The sequence below is a fragment of the Oncorhynchus mykiss genome, chromosome 23 (assembly GCF_013265735.2).
Source record: "Oncorhynchus mykiss isolate Arlee chromosome 23, USDA_OmykA_1.1, whole genome shotgun sequence".
Lineage (NCBI taxonomy): Eukaryota > Metazoa > Chordata > Actinopteri > Salmoniformes > Salmonidae > Oncorhynchus > Oncorhynchus mykiss.
Genome location: NC_048587.1, coordinates 40,290,366 through 40,304,488, shown reverse-complemented (window position 1 = coordinate 40,304,488; position 14,123 = coordinate 40,290,366). Strand labels below are relative to the sequence as shown.

Genomic DNA, 14,123 nt, shown 5'->3' with positions numbered 1-14,123 from the left:
TAAGACACTAACAGCTTACAGACAGTAGGCAATTAAGGTCACAGTTATGAAAACTTAGGACACTAAAGAGGCCTTTCTACTGACTCTGAAAAACACAAAAATAAATACCCAGGGTCCCTGCTCATCTGCGTGAACAAGCCTTAGGCATGCTGCAAGGAGGCATGCTGCAAGGAGGCATGAGGACTGCAGATGTGGCCAGGGCAATAAATTGCAATGTCAGTACTGTGAGACGCCTAAGACAGCGCTACAGGGAGACAGGACGGACAGCTGATCATCCTCGCAGTGGCAGACCACGTGTAACAACACCTGCACAGGATCGGTACATCAGAACATCACACCTACGGGACAAGTACAGGATGGCAACAATAACTGTCCGAGGCTGGACTGAGGGCTTGTAGGCTGTTGTAAGGCAGGTCCTCACCAGACATCACCAGCAACAACGTTGCCTACGGGCACAAACCCACTGTTGCTGGACCAGACAGGACTGGCAAAAAGTGCTTTCCACTGATGAGTAGTGGTTTTGTCTCACCACAGGGTGATGGTCGGATTCAAGTTTATCGTCAAAGGAATGAGCGTTACACCGAGGCCTGTACTCTGGAGCGGGATCGATTTGGAGGTGGAGGGTCCGTCAAAGTCTGGGGCGGTGTGTCACATAATCATCGGGCTGAGCTTGTTGTCATTGCAGGCAATCTCAATGCTGTGTGTTACAGGGAAGACATCCTCCTCCCTCATGTGGTACCCTTCCTGCAGGCTCATCCTGACAATGCCACCAGCTATTCTGCTCGTTCTGTGCGTTATTCCCTGCAAGACAGGAATGTCAGTGTTCTGCCATGGCCAGCGAAGAGCCCAGATCTCAATCCCATTGAGCACGTCTGGGACCTGTTGGATCGGAGGGTGAAGGCTAGGACCATTCCCCCCAGAAATGTCCAGGAACTTGCAGGTGCCTTGGTGGAATAGTGGCGTAACATCTCACAGCAACAATTGGCAAATCTGGTGCAGTACATGAGAAGGAGATGCACTGCAGTACTTAATGCAGCTGGTGGCCACACCAGATACTTATTGACTGTTAATTTAGATTTTGACCACAGGGACACATTATTTCATGTCTGTTAGTCACATGTATGTGGAACTTGTTCAGTTTATGTCTCAGTTGTTGAATCTTATGTTCACACAAATATTTACACAAATAAACGCAGTTGTCAGTGAGGACGTTTCTTTTTTAGGTGAGTTTAGATTTGAAGTGTAATTGATGTGTATAGGGCTCACGGGTGGTGCAGCAGTCTAAGGCACTGCATCTCAGCAATAGAGAAGCCACGACAGACCCTGGTTCGATTCCAGGCTGTATCACAACCGGCTGTGATTGGGCTCGCATTTCCATTGGGCCATTTCATTCCACATTTTCAGCTGGAAGCAGGTGTTCTTATAAACACAGCCGGGTGGAGCTTTGCTAAACTGCAGTAAGTATCTTTTGATTTTGTAAAATTCTCTCACTTATATGAAAGTTTCAAAATCATAACACAAGCGTATATTTGCATTTGGACAGAGCATTTGGGCAGCACTGGAGCATCTGGGCATAGAAAGTATTCATACCCCTTGACTTTCCACATTTTGTGTTACAGCCGGAATTCAAAATGGATTAACCTCTCTAGGCTAAGGGGCGGTATTTTCACGTCCGGATGAAAAGCGTGCCCAAAGTAAACTGCCTGCTACTCAGGCCCAGAAGCTAGGATATGCATATTATTAGTAGATTTGGATAAAAAAACTCGGAAGTTTCTAAAACTTTGAATTATGTCTAAGTATAACAGAACTTATTTGGCAGGCGAAACCCCGAGGACAAACCATCCAGGATTTTTTTGTTTTTTGAGGTGACAGTGTTTTCAATGTGGATCTAGATTTCTAAAGCACTTGCTTCCAGTTCCTATCGCTTTCACTGGATGTCAACAGTCTAGAAATTGGTTGATGTTTTTCCTTTGTGTAATGAAGAAGTAGGGCTGTTCAGAACGAGGGTCAAGTCTAGTGTACTGTTGTGGTTGGGGCGCGCGACCTTAAAGCTCGCTCCACTTTGTTTGTATCCTCTATTGAACGCAGTTTATCCCGTCTTAAATTTGATTGATTATTTACGTTAAAAAATACCCAAAGTTTTATTAGGAAAGTTTGAAATGTTTGGACAAAGATTACAGGTAACTTATTAGACATTTTGTAGTCATGTTGCGCGAGTTGGAACCGTTTTTTTTCTGGATCAAACGTGCCAAATAAATAGACATTTTGGAGATATAACGAACAATCGAACAAAAGGACCATTTGTGATGTTTATGGGACATATTGGAGTGCCAACAGAAGAAGCTCTTCAAAGGTAAGGCATTAATTATATCGTTATTTCTGGGTTTTGTGTCGCGCCTTGCAGGATGAAATATGATCGTCTGTGTTTGTTTTATGGGCTGCTGTCCTCAGAGAATCGCATGGTTTACTTTCGCCGTAAAGCCTTTTTGAAATCTGACACCGTGGCTGGATTAACAAGAAGTTAAGCTTTAGTTTGACATATTGCATGTGTATTTTCAAGAATGTTAAATATTTACAATTCTGTAGTTTGAATTTGGCGCCCTGCACTTTCACTGGATGTTGGTCAGGTGGGACGGTAGCGTCCCATCAAGCCTAGAGAGGTTAAATAGATTATTTTTCTTACCCATCTACCCACAATAACTCATAATGACAAAGTGACAACATGCTTTTAGAAATGTTTGCACACTTACTGAAAATGAAATACAGAAATCTAATTTACATAAATATTCACACCCGAGTCAATACATACAACGCATTTGGAAAGTATTCAAAACAAATTTTATTGATTTGGTTTCAGACCCCTTGACTTTTTCCACATTGTAACGTTAGTGTTATTCTAAAATGTTTTTTATTTTTTATTTTAAATGATCCTCAATCTACACACAAGACCCCATAATAACAAAGCAAAAACAGTTTTGTAGATTTTTTTGCAAATGCATTAAAGATAAAAAACAGAAATATCTTATTTACATAAGTATTCAGAACCTTTGCTATGAGACTCAAAATTGAGCTCAGGTGGATCCTGTTTCCATTGATCATCCTTGAGATGTTTCTACAACTTGATTGGAGTCCACCTGTGGTATAGTAAATTGATTGGACATGATTTGGAAAGGCACACATCTGTCTATATACATTAAGGTCCCACTGTTGACAGTGCATTTCAGAGCAAAAACCAAGCCATGAGGTCGAAGGAATTGTTCTTAGAATTCCGTAGACAGGATTGATAGGCACAGATCTGGGGAAAGGTACCAAAATATTTCTGCAGCATTGAAGGTCCCGAAGAACACAGTGGCCTCCATCATTCTTAAATGGAAGTTTGGATCCACCAAATGCTGGCCACCTGGCCAAACTGAGCAATCGGGGGAGAAGGGCCTTGGTCAGGGAGGTGACGATAACCTAATGGTCACTGAAAGAGCTCCAGAGTTCCTCTATGCAGATGGGAAAACCTTCCAGAAGGACAACCATCTCTGCAGCACTCCACCATTCAGGCCTTTATGGTAGAGTGACCAGACGGAAGCCACTCCTCATTAAAAGGCACATGACAGCCCACTTCGAGTTTGCCAAAAGGCACCAAAAGGCCTCTCAGACCATGAGAAAAAAGATAATCTGGTCTGATGAAACCAAGATTGAACTCCTTGGCCTTAATGCCAAACATCACATCTGGAGGAAACCTGGCACCATCCCTACGGTGAAGCATGGTGGTGGCAGCATCTTGTTGTGGGGATGTTTTTCAGCAGCAGGGACTGGGAGATTAGTCAGGATCAAGGGACAGATGAATGGAGCAAAGTACAGAGAGATCCTTGATGAAAACCTGATTCAGAGCGCTCAGGACCTCAGACTGGGGCAAAGGTTCCCCTTCCAACAGGACAACGACCCTAAGCACACAGCCAAGACAACACAGGAGTGGCTCTGAATGTCCTTGAGTGACCCAGCCAGAGCCAGGACTTGAACTCGATCGAACATTTCTGGAGAGACCTGAAAATAGCTGTGCAGCAACGCTACCCATCCAACCTGACCGAACTTGAGAGGATCAGCAGAGATGAATGAAAGAAACTCCCCAAATACAGGTGTGCCATGCTTGAAGCGTCATACCTATGAAGACGCAAGGCTGTAATCGCTGCCAAAGGTGTTTCAACAATGTACTGAGTAAAGGGTCTGAATACATATTTAAATGTAATATTAGACTGTAACTAGGCCACTCAGGAATGTTTAACGTCATCTTGGTAAGAAACTCCAGTGTATATTTGGCTTTGTGCAGGCCCTAAATATATTGCTTTTCATCAAAGAGTCATCATTGAGGGGGGGGGATGGTGTTATTTTAGTTTTCCAAACAATCGATTTAAATATCAGATTGCATGGTTGGCTATAAGTTACTTGCCCAGACTGCAAATGAAACCACCCATGATTGAAAATTTACTAAATGTACCTGTATAAATTGCTTTAACAATGTAAACCCTGATACACTTTTATCTTTGTTTGACAAGTTCTTCTGAAAGGTCATTAAAATGACCTTTCAAATGATATATAATATAACCAAATCTGAAAGCACCAGATACAACTATTATTTAAAAAATAACCCATATTCTGCCATTGACATTAGAATGTTTGAAGCTTTGCCATAGAATTCCATGTAGTGGGGTAGCTATGTTTTTGGATTGTAACTTTGGTGATAGAGGCGCCGCATTTCACAGACACACAGCTAGAACAGGGTTTAAAAAATATTTGTAGATACAGGGCCATCACAGGATTCACGTATCAACCCCATAGAAACCTTTCCCCAATATGGCCGCCAAACAACTGTTATTGGATCAATTGCGCATGACCATACCTGTATGAAATATAATTGTAGCATGCCCAATAATATCTTACAATTTTCATAGTGATGTAGAATACACAACCAAATGAGCCAGGTGTGCCATATTGTAAAGATGGTAAATTATTCACAGAATTGTGGAAAGAATGTTCCCAAAAAGCTGTCCGAATCACTCATTTTAGAATGTTTAAATCCTTAATTGCAATACTTCATCTTCTGTTAAGGGAATTTTTATCAATGATGACCCAGTCGGCAGCAGGTCAGTAGCCTTTATTCTCGAATTTGGGAGGGATTATTTAGGATATTTATTGATCAAAATGTTATAAAGGAGTTGGATTTAATCAATAATAGGTGCTTGAATATTCTGAACAAATAAAATGGGTTTCTACCTTGGGTTTTAACCAAAATCGATAGGAAGGAAACAGGTCTGAAATTGACCTGTGGTAAGGTGCACTACCATAAATAAACTAGAGCTTAATAAATCCTGGTTTTGCAAGCCAGAAGGTTATTAAGGAAGGGATATAGTACGCATTGGAGAATTAGGACGCTTGTTCCGTACAAATAGGATAACCATTAATTCAAAAGACATACCTAAATAAAGTTTGAACCTGAGTAGTCTATCTGTATATGGGAGGTATTCTGACTATCAAGAAGTAGCAGATAATATATATATATAACAGGTGAGGATAAATTAGGCGTGGTGAGAAGGCAGGGTAATTCTAGGCGAACAGAATAATTGAACCTGTACGATGCTGAAAAAAATTAATATCCAAAAAAGGAGATGTTAACTTAGTCTAGAGTAGTGAGATATGAGACATTAACGTTGAAAGTCCCAAAAAGAATATCCTATGGGTGAAATGTGATGTCCGATCAAAAGTCTTCTATGGACGCGGTTCACAGGAAGGAAAATACATACTGATTATTTTTAAAGAGACACACACATAGTCAGACAGAAAAGCACTAAAAGTAATTAAGTAACGGTAAATTGTTAATTCTTCGAAAGACACGCACATAGAATTTAAAATTTAAATATAGTAAGGCATAGTGATTAAATACCATAGCTACTAGAAACAGTAAGGATTAAGGATGAGTGGAAATGCCTCAAAAGAAGCCCCGGAACTAACGGGAGACGAGCGTTATATGGAACAGAGGGACAAGAGAAACATTGATTTCGGTCTAAGATGGAGAAAGAAATACGATTTTGATGGCCGCCTAAATGTAGAAAAGCTGGAATCCCTCATAAAACAGATACATAAGGAATGTGGAAATAATGTGAAAAATCCGAATATACAGGGGTTATACACAGCCGGAGTTTGGCTTTCGGAAGCAAAAAAGAGAATTGGACGCGCAGGAAAAATGGTTAAATCTGACAAGACTCGAGAGGCGCTGCCCTCCGCTCCCGCAGATGAAAAAGTTAACCAATTAGGTGGAGGTGAGGGTAAGAAACTATATCTTCCTCGATTATACCAACAATACAGAGATAATCCAGTCGACGAAATAGTGGTTATAAGAATACGGCTGCAGGAGCTACCTGTGAAATTACCACCCATGTATGTGGATCCCGCTGAAGCCGAGGGAGGTATAATGGAGTTAGGAGGGAATAAAGTCGAGAAAAGTGGATAATGTGAGTCAAAAGAAAAATAGAAGATGTTTTAATTGTAACAAAATTGTACATTTCGCCCGGGAGTGTAACACTCCCTGCAAACGTCGTCAACAAGGTTGTAATTTAACTGTGGGAAAAGTCAGAGGCGAAAATCGGGTAAAAAAAAAAGGAAGAGTCAGATATAAAGGGAGCGAGATTAATGAGAATCCTAACTGAGGGAAAACTTTGGGCGTTTAAATTGGGGCTATCTGCCGGAGTAACAAATACAGATAACTGTAAAATGGGTCTATTTGCGGAGAATTTCAGTCATTTCAGTCTTACCAACGGCAACCCACAGTTCGGTTCCCAGCCGAGGCGGTTAACTAAAACTGATATTAGAGTGTAATTCACCTATTTGCATGTTTTGCCGGAAAAATACGGTCGCCAGTGTTTGTCTAAATATAACTGAACGTTTATTATGTGTTTTAGATTGAATAAAAAAAGAAAAAAAAGCCATTAAAAATAATGTCGAGACAATTGAGGTAATACGCTATTTTGCCCAAAATGATCTGGTTGAATAATGTATTAAGAGGGGAGTCGTATTTAAATAAATGTATCATAGAAGAGAAAGGCACCTAAAGTTAAATGTAGGGAATAACGGAGAGATACGATACAATTTCGTGCTATCCGGACGTTATAGCTATTTATGAATCGACTGACATATGATAGATACATTTAGCACAAAACATGGTACGTTCAGATGTTAGGTAAGTTGAGAAGTTGGGTTGGTTTTACTTTGATGATTATCATTTAAAACTGAACGCAATCTGAATAGGGAATATATATTTTACAGAGGCAGGCAGATTTGTGGTGTCGTTTCACATTGAACAACATCGTTCCTCAAATTTAAACAGAGAAAAGGGGTTGTGGCATTTAGAGGGGAAATTCTGTGTGTAGATTTATATTATGAGGTTTGAACTATACTAATATGGTAGAATTACATAATCAACATCTGAACATACTTACGTTAAACATTAATTGAGCCACAGAGATAGATAAGATATACACTAGGTACGGGGCGACGGGTGTGGTCGATGTAAGACGGGAGTGGTGTTCTAACCAAGTGCTGAGAAATAAGGCAGATTTATTTTAATTAATTTACACAAGTACTTCCCGGTTATTGATTTTGGTTTGATTGTTCAGATAACACCATTGAAATTAAACAGGAGGTTAAGGTATACTAACATTAGAATCTGTTTTCATTATGGGGAACAATGAAAGGCCCGCAGAGACAGTATACGTTTATCACAGTTGTGTGTGGGTCTAATGGCTGGGTATTTAAGAAGTATTTTGGGGAGACAATTTGGAGGAACATGAATAAAACATGAAACATCGAGACAAATTATTTGAGTTTGAGGGGATTATCATAATTATCAGGTTTTGTTTTTGTAGTAAACGTTTGGGTTAAGGGGATTTCCATGTTCCCAGAGACAAGATATCTTAAAGGGGTACACTCATATATGGATTATTTAGGAGTTTTAATTTTATGGGTTTTAATTACACAGGTGATTATTTTTATTTTAAGGATAAAGGGTTCTTTAATATGTCTAAAATGGTATGGAAACATGACTAAAAAAAAGAAGGGGGGTGGTATGACCTTTTGACCTTATCGTGGCTATCTTTTGGGGTCTGATCAGCCCCGGGGGAGAGCCATTTGTATAATGAATTGTGGTCAGTTGGGTTACTAATTTTAAGGTAAATTAGTTATAATGGAGTGTTAGTTTGGGGTTTAGAATTGTTGTTTGAATCACTGAAGCTGATTTACAATATTAGCTGGGAAGTTTTTGAATTGGCTATTATGGATTTGATATTACAACAGAAAATAGTTATATTTATCATTGAGAATAAATAGGGGTGATAAATTACTGTAGATAAGGTATTCCATGTTATTGTCAGATAGAATACTGAGGATTCCTGAAGTAAAGAGCTTGTAAAGTGTCGGAAGGATTTCGATATGGTTAGCATTTGTTCAGGCTCTGGTTAACCATTAGGCCTTTTAAATATTATTAAATTTGACAGGAATATAGGACATCTGTGGTGATTTAGGATTATTGTAAGGATTAAGATAGATTGATTAAGGAAATGTAAGGACTTTAGAGATGGCCACTTATAGACATGTTTTTTCTAAAATCAATGATTTTAGATAGTCAAACAGTGAGACGCTTAGTGGCATTTTGAGAAATAGCAGAGAAAGGAATTACTGTTGAAATCGGTAAATATATATATTTAGGAACATATATAAATAGCACAGATACTTCTTAAACTAGATAAGCCACTGGACAGAGAATTGATACATGATTGGGATGAATGGATGCCCAAGAGTCATTATTGGGATGGATGCCCTAAGTCATTATTTAGGGTATATAAGGTTGATACCTGGGCAGAGCCAGGTATCAAAAGGGGGGTGGGTAAGTTAGTGGCCTATTGGATAAGAAACTTATAATAAAAAATAAATAAAAAAAATGTTTAGCTATCAGATAAAGCATATGAGAAACTTTTTGTTAACCAAGCCATGAACAGATGAACTACAGGTGAAGTCACTCAATCCAGTCCCAGAGGCTTGTTGGGGGGACCATACCAAGAACTCCTGGTGACAGCTAGCTGAAAGAGCTACCCGGATTCATATCGCACGGCGGGAGGGTAAGACACATTAACACTGTCGAACAATAAACAGTGTTCGAGAGGAGAACTGGAATTAACAGAATTCCGGTGGCCATCTCTCGAATGAAAAAACCCTCCCTATCTTTTCATCCCTGTTGTTGTTCATAGAAGTGAAGATGTGTCTGGCTCTTGCTAAGTGATGTGTTCTCGGGGAGAGGGTGAGGCTTCACATGGAAGCTGTTCGTCTGAGCTGTTTTATCGTGGGTGACATATTCCTGATACAGCACGTCCTACTTAAGTATGCGGAGAGTGGTAATTTGACCCATGGTTTAGACGATGAGGATTTTGTTCCAAAATAAGCATAAGAGATCCCTAGATCTGGGTAGACAGGAAGTTAGAGTAGAGGTTGGAAAGGATCTCTCAATGGAGTTTTATGTAGATCAAAATGGAGTCTCTAACTACATGGCAGTCTAGGACTCTGAGCCATTATGGCATATATCGGTGCAGGTTCCCATATTGATCGTGGACACAGGTCATAGCTCATTTGGAGAGAGAGGGCTATATGAATCCAATCACCCAGTATGGAAGAAGGTAGAGTATAGTGAAGGTGAGAGTTTTTGATTGTAATCAGGAGAGAGGGATGTATTGCATAAAGATACGCCTAACCCTTTAAATTGAAAATGAAGGAGGATCTAGGGTTGCAGTATGGATATGACCAGGTCTTGGTCGACACCCTAGTACGGTTCTGGGTAGAGGAGTTTAGGCCGGTATGGTAAAGCTGTTCACGAAAGCAGGAATGCCAGATAATGACAGGTGTATTGATTTGCACTATTTAAATCCCCAGGTTCCTCCCTTTACAGTGACCGGAGGAGATTATTACCGTTTGGCCCGGTACAGTACTCTTGGGAAATGATGTCAGGGCGAGGTTTTACCGACAGATTGGACAGGATTATGCTCCATTGTAATGCCTTTCACACTCATTCAACACCAAGACATGAAGTATAGCCAAATGGGAGAAAAGAGCTATTCCATCCGGATCTCTATTGGCTAAGTATATATACATTGATAACATTGGGGTTCCAGGGGGGGTGCCAGATGAGTCAAAGCAAGAAATCAGATCCTAGCAGGATTAGAGTTAAGCATTTCCGGGGGGTCTACTCTCAATAAGAACGTGGACTGGATTAATTATATTTATGATAATCAACAGCGCTTTAACAAGTATACCAGAGATGCTATTAAAGGTTTTGCAGAACAGACTGAAGCAACCAGCTGGATGGCTTGGCAGAAAAGAATTGCATTAGATATGTTAATGGCTGAAAAGGGAGAAGTATGCGTGATTATCAGGACCATGTTTGTGCTTACATCCCAAATAACACAGCTCCGGACGGATCAGTGACCAAAGCCTTAGCTGGTTTGACCACCCTGGCTCACGAGTTGGCAGAAAACTCTGGGGTGGATACTTCTCTGAATAATTGGTTTGATAGTATGTTTGGAAAAATGTTATGATCACTGTGTTATGGGATACATTCACCTGTGTGACTGTTTTAGTTTTAGGGGGCTGTTGTCTAATTCCCTGTGTATGAGGCCTTATTTCCAGGACTCTGGAGAAATCTATGACAATAGATGGTGCAGTATGGGCCGATTCCAGGTTCTGACTCGTGGAGGACTGAATGCATGTCTACAGAACAAGTGGACGAATCTGGATCTTTTATTTGTGGGGAATTTATATTTGATGAGACCATTTTTGATGTTTAGGGAGGCTAGGTTGTATCCCATCTCAATATTAGACTGTTTTTTAATGAAGATTGTAACGAAAATCCTGATAAGAAGAGTTATGATTCTGATGTAGGCCTGAGAAACAGTTATGGCGAATACAAGTGTTGGGTTATGTTTAGGTGATGTTTTGATGACAAGAAATATCTCTAATAAAAATAGAAATGGGCTTTTCAATATTACAATATAACTACAATGTGTGTTTGAATGTATAATATTTAATCAAAGGGTGGATATGTTAAGGGAATTTTTATCAATGATGACTAATTATGTATACATTTCAATCAGGACTGACTAGTCCAAATGCTATTATGTACTGTACATATATGAATTTTCTCTCTTGCTCCCATTCCCAATTGTATATAATATAGTCAGGAGTTTAGAACAGTGCCTTGGTACAAATGAATTAACTATCTCCAGATGGCAGGGACGGATTATCTCCAGACTGTCTAGAATGCTATCTACTCTGACGGACCTTGGCTTCAGGCGAGGAGGGAAGGCTCGAGAACTATAGGGCCTCTCTACTAGTGTCATGAAGAGATAGAACATTTAGAAAACGCTGACGTCATTTTCAGTTTATAACCTGTGGAAAAATGTGTATGTACCCAGTACTCTCTTGAATTAAACGCTGTTACCTGACTTTTAAGACCGGGGCTCTGTCCATTCTTATAAATTAAGGGTCTTACAAACCCTTCGAATGCATTGACAGAGTATTAAATTCTGATTGGGAAATAATACAGAGGAATTTAGAATTCCTTCAACATCTTCAAACATGTAAAATAGATTTATACATGTAAATAGTCATGTGGGCTGATTCAAATTATAAACAATGTTATCCTTTAACTGTTTTCATTATGAGGACTTTAAACCTTTCCTGTACATTCCATTCCATTGTAGTAAAATCCAATGTTGGGCCTGTTGTGGACAATTATATACATTTTAGTACTCTAGTAACAGACCAATCTGCTATACCCCCATAATAAAAATACATCTGAATTAAAACTAACTTTGTGTAATGGTTTGCTGCTCTCAACATCAAGATATTTGGTTAAAACGTATTGGCATTCTTATGGAATTTTACAAGTTCCTGGTCCTCTGTTTTATGAAAACGGTTCATTGGACAATATTGCATATTTTAAATCAGCTCACATCCATGACTATTCACTTTTACGTATGCATTTTAGACATTTGAAGATTAAATATTTAAATTATTGATAATGACATCTTCAGAAATCAGCAATTCAGACAGCTTTTGGGGCACATTACCACAATTGTGTGAATCATTTATAATCTTTATATCTCGTACTCCTGGATCATCATCATTTTAAGGCAAAATGGATTTTGTCCAACATTCTGCACATTCTCAATCATGATACATTTGATCTCAATACTGTTCTGTTCCGAAAACTATATTATTTTTTTGAACAGAGTGGACAAAGTTGTTGACTTTACCCTTTGTTAATTTAAAAAAAAAAATGCATTGTTTAGGAGTGCAAATGCAAATTGAGTTATTGCGCACTTCACAGGGTAGGTGTTCCCTAACGGAAATATACAAATGTATAACACGCCAATAGGCTCTCGCTAGCTTGTGCTTAGCTCTGCCCACCTCTTTGCTTGTTCTGCCTACTATGACTCATTTGTTCCCATTGGAAGCGACAGGCTGTGGTCTTAGTTTTATGCAACGGGTGGGTCTAATCCTGAATGCTGATTGGTTAAAACTGCATTCCAGACGGTGTCAATTCCACAAGTTGCCACCGCTAAATCTATTATGTTAAAAGGCCCATTTACTCTGTTCCATTTGACTGCGCAATCCACTGTCTCATCAGCCCAGCCAGGCATTTTATAAACATGATCTCCACTATAAAAAGTATCTAGACATTATCTCACATATATTTTAGACTAACATTTTGTTTTCAACAGGGAGATTTGAATAAACCTCACTGTCCATCTCCGACATTTGCAACATTGTTTCAATATTCAAATTCGATCTCCTGCTGTGACATAGTAATGAACTTGTCAGGATGAGACACAGACAGGCAGGCAGTCGAAATCATGAATCAGCTGGCATCATTTTTATGGATATATATATTTTTTTTAAATTAAAAGTAGCTCATTTGCAGTCTTTCCAGGTTCCGATTGAAGTGATTGTGTTACTGTTGCTGTGTCGTTGGCTAGCTCCTCTGAATAACAGTAACCTGACGAGTGAGCACATTTTCTATGACAAGGCAAGTGCGGCTACTTTGCCGTTATTCTGGCTGCACTTTTTGACTTGACTATGTTAGCCGTATTTGGCTAGCTAGCAAGCAAGGGATAAGAAAGTTGCCAGCCTGGATGACAATGGAACATTTAGAATGAACGACTGGGTCGCAACATTACAAACAAAACAAAAAGACTGAACAACTGGGTCGTGTCTCTAGCAACCCTAGATTTGTGTGGGGACTATATCTTGCAGAAGGATTAAATAGTATGAGTAAATTAGTCAAAATAAAGTTTAATGAAAATATGTCAATCATTATTTTAATATGTTGGTAACTCATGGTATAAAAGTGATAATGCCTTCGAAGACAGCGTTTGGAGGATATATTGGCACGGTTTGTAGGCCAACGACGAACAAAACCCGTGGGCACAAGACACTGCAATGCCTAGTTCGAATCCAGGCTGCATCACATCTGCAGGTAGCCAGCCTAGCGTTTGGCCAGTAACCGAAAGGTTGCTAGATGACTATGGTAGATGACTATGGTAAAAATCTGTTCTGCCTCTGAACCTGAAAAAGGCAGTTAACCCACTGTTCCTTGGCAGTCATTGTAAATAAGAATTTGTTCTTAACTGACTTGCCTAGTTAAATTAAAAAAATATATCCACTTAATATCCACTTATATACAATTTTCGGCTATGGAGGCACGAGAGAGTGGCTAAAGCCATGCCAGCTAGCTTCAAAAACACGTTAATCAGCTGGGTAACTACAATACATGAGCGTCATTGACGTGTGTTTCATAGAGAGGTTTGAATTAACGCAAATAAATTGTAATGTGTATATTTTACCTGATCTGGACTTGAACATCAAGGACGCGAGCGCCGCCATGTTGGATCACGTGACGTCAACGTTGTCACATCAAATTCTAAACTACTGACCGCTTGTCACTAGTTACCAGAGCCAAAGTCAAAATTGTCTACGTCCTAAAAAATCTTAAACAAAAATGAGCTTTTTGGTCTTAATTGAAGATTAAGTTTTGG

The 14,123-nt window shown here is 39.5% G+C and overlaps 1 protein-coding gene across 1 annotated transcript in view; it reads right to left on the bottom strand.

Annotated features, from left to right (window-relative positions):
- LOC110502758 (ras-related protein Rab-37) overlaps positions 1 to 14,007 on the bottom strand; it is a 50,539-nt gene extending 36,532 nt beyond the window's left edge. Inside the window, exon 1 of the mRNA XM_036960453.1 lies at positions 13,932 to 14,007. The gene's annotated coding sequence lies outside the window, so the exon portion shown is untranslated. The remainder of the gene's footprint in view (positions 1 to 13,931) is intronic.
- Between the last annotated feature and the right edge of the window lie 116 nt (positions 14,008 to 14,123).